The following is a 7,695-nucleotide window of genomic DNA, read 5'->3' as shown; positions in this document are numbered from 1 at the left end:
GCACTTCAGAGCTCGTGCGTGTCCCCTGTGTCTTTATGGCCGGTTTGCATTCACAGTTTCCGTGCAGTCCTGAGCCTTTGACCCACTGTTATCTCCTGGGGAGCTCCTGTCATCTCCTTCGGGTGAGGGTTAGGGGGTGGTTCCATGATTCTTGGCAGCTTCTCACCCTTTCAGACCCGCTAAGTTATTTTTGGTTTTGAATGCACTTTAACATTTTCTAAGAGGGTAAATTTTGTGTTGTGTTCTTACCATCAAAAAAAAAAAAAAGGAGAAAGAAACAAGGTGACCGAGGGTGGCCCTGGGAGGTGTTGGCTTGTCTGTCCCCTCGCTGGTGGAGGTGGTGTCCTGATCCTCTGTAGAGCCTGCCAGCTTCAAACTGTACCCATGAACCACGTGCTGCCTGTGTCAGGGACGCCTCCAGAGCGCAGTTTAGAAGGAAGCAGCTCTTGGGGCACCACGGGGCTGGAAGCAAGCTAATGTCATTGAGTCTGCAGAAAAATAGCTCCCAGAGCCCCCCGGAGGCCAGAACCTGGGCCTGCTCTTGCACCCGCAAGTTAAAACCCAGCTCTGTGAGTCAGGGCACGGTGTGGAGTCTCCGGGAGGGTGGGGCAGAGCCGGCTGAGCAAACATATCGCACAGCAGGACAACTCAGCTGCCGTCTGTCCCCCGCACGTGTCTCTAAACACCCTGGTGTGGCGGGACAAATGCTCTCTAACTGGCCTGGCCTGGGGTGTGCATGTGCAGAAGTCGAGGGAGGCTGGGGTCCCGGCGGGCTGGCTCCCAGATGCTGGTGGCCAAGGGCATGCAGGAGCATCCAGGGCCCCACGGCCTGCTGCCAGGACGAAGGAGCCTTTAAGTGGTCCTCACTGTGGGGACGGGCTCTGGGTTCCCTGGGCCTCTCTGTGGACCCATGTGGGGATACCCTACAACCCCAAGAGGCATGGAAGGCCTTGCTCCGAGCGCTGACTGCCTTGTGAGCAACAGTGGGGGCTTCCTGGATCCTTTGGGAGAGAAAGGCAGCTACTGGCCTGGCCACCTGGGGTCGAGGGCCCTGGGGACCAGAGGTGGCCCTGCGCCCGGACAAGGCAAGCCCGCAGCTCCAGCCATCTGTCCTCTGAGGCCTGCCTCCCCCGTTCCTTCCCTCTCTGCAGTGACATGATGGGGGACCTGGGCAACCGGGAGGAGCTGTGCTTTCATTAGACTAGAGGGGACACCCAGAGTCAGATGTGAGCGAAGCGACTGAGCGCACACACAGACTAGTCACACGCAAGGGTGAAGCGTTTGTGCTTTTCAGCTCTGTTCTGATTGGTTGGTTACAGGCTACTGGATGTGAAGGGTCTGGGGACATCTCTGCCGTGGGTTGGGGGCTGTATCAGTGTGAAAAGACAGTCGTCTTTCCGAAGTGTGATTCACGTGGAGGGACTGTCATAGCACTTCCTTTGGAGATGCAATGGCCCCCAGGCACGTGGGTTACGGAGCATCACTCCAACTTTCAGCAGCAGCACGATGACCAGAGCCTGAACTTAGCCTTGAGACGACGCTGCCCACGCAGCAAGCACCGAACAGTCAGCATCTGGGCTTTGTGGAACCAGCTTCGGTTTTTGGGGGGTGGTCCTCGTCTCTGTTAAATTAAACAGAAATATCACCTTTATTGAGAAATAAATACCCCACCTTTGCCTCATTAGGGTGCACTCCCGGCCAGGCTGGACTGTGACAGAAGCTGAGGCCCAGGGGACAGTATTTCTCGCCCTCGTGATGGGGGCTTCTCACAGTGCCAGTCACCTTGCCACCCCAGGGCCAGCCAGTAGAGGCTGACACAGGGAGGCCACGCCCCTGCTGGCCGGCCCCCCCACCGCTCTGCCCCTCCCTGCTGAGCCAGCGCACAGTGCCAGCCCAGCACCCCAGCCCAGGAAGTCCCCCAGCTCTGAACGCACGAAGGGACACTGAGCAGGGTGCAGAGGCCCCCAGAACTCTGACGCACGGCCTCGCCTGGCAGAACCGACCCGTGGGCCCAGAACTCTCTGGACTTGGTCAGTGACTTCTGCCCATGTTTCCAGATCAGCCCCAACCGGAGAAAGCCTAAACACCCCCATTATTTAGGACACCCGCCTCTGGCGGGCCACCCCGCCTCCCCCGGGCCCTGGCCTTCCCTGGTCCCACATGAGGCCCCCTCTTCAGTCTGACGTGGGCCCAACTCCTCTGCCTGCCTTTGGGAGTCTGCCAAATGCGAGGGGTGGCCGAGCCCCTCCCGCTCTTGCCTGGGTGGTCTGCGGTGACGCCCACCCTCCCCAGAAGGCAATCATCCAGCGAGGGCACAGGAAGTGTGAGCGTTCGCCCGGCGCTGCTGTAGGTCCTGGCAGGCTCGACACAAAGTCAGCGTCTCTGACGACGGAAGCTGATCCCATGTCCCCCGCTCTGCCCTTCCAGCGACAAGGGTTCCACAGGGCAGGCCGGGTCCACGTGGCTGGAATGCCTAGGACGCATGGACTTTGGTTCATGGAGATGGGCTGTGTGTATTCTCAACCACCCATCAGTACTGCGGCCCGGTGTCACCTGGGAGCCCAGGCCCCCGCTTGGTGAAGGACGCCCAGGGCCACACCAGGTACCCTGATTTCCGAGTCTTCACTCACCGGTCTGAAAGAGGCCCCAAACATCTCGTTTTCCTTCCTTGGGCTCCTGGAATGATTCAGAAAAAAATGGCTCTATCCTATTCCTTTGGAAAGACACAGACCACTCCTGGCAGTTGGCCCATGACCACACAGGAGGTCTCAGGGGCCAAATCCTCCATGCTTGTCCTGGGGTCTTGCCCACATAGAGTCCTCTGTCCCTGCTGTACCTGGGCATCAGCCCAGGACATGGTTTCCTGTTAATATGACCTGAGCCACCGGAGCCGTCCTGCCCTGTGACCCCCTGGGTCAGGACATGGCTTTCCTGCCAACACAGCCCGAGCCACTTCCCTTTCTCATGGCACGTGATGCTGCGGACTTAAGTGATGTGAAGTGAGCGAGACCAGCAGGTCTTTCTCTGCAAAGCTCAAGTTCCCTCCTCTTGCTCTTTTGTGTGAGTTCAGCTCCTTGCGCTGGCCTGGGATGTTTCCCCAGGAGCAATAGAGGGTCCAGAGATGATCAGTGTTCATAAAGCCAGACACTTGGCTGCAGGGGAGAGTCACTTCTGGGTCAGCCAGGTTCTGGGCATCATCTTCATCCTGACCCCTACACCCCCGCATTCCTGCTGGTGAGCATCTCAACTCAGGGGCACAGAGCAGAGACACACTTTAGGGGAGAGACATGTGTCTGTACACTTAATATGAAGAATCCTTTAAATATTGACAAAGGGAATCTCAGAGAAAAAGATGATGTTTATGTGAAATATCCAATAGGGGCCTTATTTTATGGCTGCTGTGACTTTTGTGGAGATGCTTCACTGACTGGATTCTGGACCAATCAGATCATTTTGTTGTTGTTTGGTTGCCAAGTTGTGTCTGACTCTTAGACTGAGCCAGCAAAGGAGACGGAATTCCATCTCTTCATACCACAGAACTGCAGGTGTGATGGACAAAGTAATTTAGGAAGGTGTATGCTAAGTCGCTTCAAGTGTCCAACTCTTTGTGGCCCTGTGGACCTTAGCCTTTCATGATTCTCTGTGGCTTCTCCAGGCAAGATCCCACAGGTGGATTACTACGCCCTCTGCCGTGGGATCTTCCTGACTCGGGCACTGAACCTGCATTTCTTACTTCTGCGTTGGCAGGCAGGCTCCTTATCACTAGTTCCACCTGGGAAGCCCCAGTTTAGGGATAAGACACAGTGATTTGGGAAAATACCCATGACTTGGGAATGAGGATAAAATGAGGTGATGCTGCCTTCATCTGCCCAGGTTGCCATTAAAAAGTGCCACAGACTGGGCCATATAAACAGCAGACGTTCAAGTGATGGTTCTGGGGGTTGACGTTGAGGACAGGGTGCCAGCAGGGTCTGTTCTGGGGAGGGGTATAGACTAGGGTGACCTTCGTCTCTGAAGTTTGTTTTTTCCGTCTTTAAAGAGAGCACTGTAGGCCTTACTGAACTGGTCGGGCAGACTCAGTCAAACATTTGCTGGTCTTTGAATGCAGGCTCCCAGCCCTCACTGGGGGGGTTACTCCAGGTCAGAGGGATTTGGGTTTGGGTTCGGATATGAGCTAAGCAAGCACATTTGAGCAGTGTCTTCCTGGACCTTCCAGCCTCCTTTTCGAGGATAATGGTACCCCCTTCATCGGCTCCTGGGGTCCCTATGAACGGCATCTAGCCTGGGCTCCGGCCCTCCTCGGGCCTCTGCACCCCTTATACAGGCTGTGGGGTCCACCGTTGGAGCGAGTGAGAGGGTGTGATCCCACCTGCAGTTCTCTCTTCGGGCTCTGACTGTTCCTGACCCACAAAGCGGGGCTTTGTGGACTGGCCGTGGCAGCGATGGATCTAACTTTTCAGCTTGCTGCCTAAGAAAATTATTTACAAGAACCTCTTCCCCACTCCTACTCAGTGTCTCTGATCCTTTGTGAGCAACCAGACATTCTGCGAAACGCTACCTCGGAGCCTGTTTGCCAGCGCTACACAGAGGGAAATTTAAACCTCATAGCACAGCAACCCCAAACCCACAACTAATATGATACAGCTGAACAAAAGCACCATTTAGCTATCGTATTTGGACAGAAAATGTTTAAAACACTGCTTCCTACCGTCCAGCTTATACGACTGTTAACAAACAGGTGCTCTTCTGCATCAAAGCCCCCTTTTTAAAGATGAGGCAGGGCGCTCAAGGCTGGTGCCCTGGAACGACCCTGTGTGAAGGGGTGGAGAGGGAGGTGGAGGGGGGCTGAGGATGCGGGACATGTACACCCATGGCTGATCCATGTCAATGTATGGCAAAAACCGTCACCATATTGTAAAGTAATTAGCCTCCAATTAAAATAAATAAATTAGAAAAGAAAGAAAAAAATGACAATTTTCTCAGTCAGCTCTCTGCTTTCTCAATAATTACATCAACTTTTTCAAACATGAACTAGACAAAAATAAGATCTAGCTGCCAAAGGTGAAGCGGGAAAGCAGTTAGGATAGACGTCCCAGGCAGGGAATGGCTCACTCTTAGGAGGCACCATGATGCCCCTGGCCTGCACATCTAAGGATACACATCGTCATGGATGGCTTTAGTGCACTTTCCAAATGGACTAAATGTGATTTTGTTGAATGACTAATTGTGTTGGAAAAGTAGCTCCATAGATTTTCGGCATGTTGTTTTGTTAAAAAACCTGAGATTGGGAGATGTCATCATAAACTTCTCTTAAATCTTCACTGGCTGGAAAATATTTTATTGAAAAAAGCATACATTATAAAGAAGTGGAGTCTTAAAAAGCAATAGGCAAATCACAGGAAAAATATGAACAAATAAATATCAACCATTTGCTCATGGTTTTTTAAAAAATAATACAATAATTCATAATTAGTTCGTTCATCCAACTCTGTAATTGCCAAGCAATTATTAGGTGGTTCCACTGTGGTGGTGCAATGGTAAAGAACCCACCCGCCAATGCAGGAGACACAGGAGATGCATGCTCGATCCCGCGGTCGGGAAGATCCTCTGGAGAAGGACGTAGCAACCCATTCCAGTATTCTTGCCTGGACAATCCCATGGGCAGGGGAGCCTGCCAAGCGACAATCCATGGGATCACAAAGAATCAGACACAGCTGGAGACTGAACACATACACTGTGACATGGATCAGAAATAGAATTCTGAGACAGATACAAATATATGTCCTGGTTTTGTAAAGTTTTCACTTATAAGCAAAACAGAAGAATTAAAGTATTTTCCAAAGGCACTTTTTAAAAATTTAGAAAACAGGCTAAATTTCTTTCTTTTAGAGTTAGATTTAAGTAAAAGACATGTCTGTAATAATAGTGAAATATTCTAAAAATGCAAAAAATAAGATCGCTTTCATTCATTCCTTTTGTTGGTAGATTGTTGAAGTGGCGGTGGGTGTGTTTCTGTCCACATTAGAATATATCACCCTATACCTAATGTCATGTTCTTATAAAAATGCATGTATATTTAAAATAATTTCTATATGCATATTCATATACATGTTTAGTGGGACTTTAAAAAATTTGACAATATGTCCTGCAGTTTGCTTTACTGTCATATGGGGGTTTAGATTACTTAAAAATACATGTTGGAAACTGTCAGCCAACCACTAAACATTAGTTTAAATAGTTAACATTAGTTAAAATAAATACGAGAGATAAAATGCTAAGATCTGCCAAGAGAGGAAATAAAACGGAATTACACAGAGTTTAATTAAAACCAGGTAGGATAAAAAAAAAAGGAGGGGGGAGAAAAGCAAAAAACAAATGCAACAAATGAAAGTAATTACCAATCTCTTAGAAATAAATGCAGCTATATCAATTACCGCTTCAAACATGAATAGTTTAAATAAATTAACTAGAGACAGGGATTATTGGAATGATTTTAACATGTGGATTAACAAACTATTTTTTTGATCTAAAAGAAACTAATTTTAATTATAAAGTTACAGAAAAGTGAAAAGTAGAGAAAAGGCTTCCCAGATGGCTCCGAGGTAAAGAATCAGCCTGCCAATTTAGGAGACATAAGAAATGTGAGTTCAGTCCCTGGGTTGGGAAGATTCCCTGGAGAGGGAAATGGCAGCCCACTCCAGTATTCTTGCCTGGGAAATCCCATGGACAGAGGAGCCCAGTGAGCTACAGTCCATGGGGTCACACAGAGTTGGACACGCGTGAAGTGACCTAGCACACATACATGTCTAACACATGAAAGGAATGGAGAAAGCAACGACAGGTGAACACTGACTAACAGAAAGACTGAGAAGCTGTATTAATTTCAGGCAATGTGACTTCAGAAGAAGGGACTTTATCAAAGATAAATGAGTGTATTCCAGAATGATAAAGAGGTCAGTTCTACAGGAAGGTACAGCAAGCTTACCTCTGCATGTACCTAACCACAGGATATAGAAATATGTGGAGGGAAAACTAATAACATTAAAAGAAGAAATGTATAAACACAGGTGCTTGATGATTTTAACACCTTCTGTCAGAAAGAGATCAAGCAGACAGAAAACCAGGACACTTACATAGACTCTAAGCAGCACTATCAGCCGACTTCTCCCAACTGACTCTTATAGAATGATCTATCCAAGAGCAGCAGAAAACACGCTCTTCTCGGACTCACGTGGATCATTCACCGTGACAGACCACATTTTGTGTCCTAAGCACACGTGAATAAACTTAACGTTCTGTAAATTGTGCTAATACAATGTATGTTCTCAGATCACAGGGGGTCAAACTGGAAATGAATAACAGAAAATTTCGAAAATATCCAACTATTGGGAAATTAAGCACTGTCTATCTAAACAACTCATAGGTCAAATAAAGGCTTCTTGGAGAGACGCCTGACTGAATTAGGACTATGGTGGGAAATAATGGAGATGAACCCTGAGCATCGAGAGACAGAAAGCAAGAAAGTGTTCAACGCACACACGCACACACACACACACGTGCATAAGTGCTTGTACAAATGCATGCCCTCACATGTATATCCATGCACACACATGATATGAAGTATGTCAAAAGAACACAGGAGTTAGGTGAAAAGGACCGCAAAGACTCAAGCCATTTTCTTGTGAGCAAAATACG

Source organism: Ovis aries, chromosome 16 (genome assembly GCF_016772045.2).
Source record: "Ovis aries strain OAR_USU_Benz2616 breed Rambouillet chromosome 16, ARS-UI_Ramb_v3.0, whole genome shotgun sequence".
Classification (NCBI taxonomy): domain Eukaryota; kingdom Metazoa; phylum Chordata; class Mammalia; order Artiodactyla; family Bovidae; genus Ovis; species Ovis aries.
The sequence above is the reverse complement of the archived record's forward strand: the minus strand, read 5'-3'. Positions refer to the sequence as shown.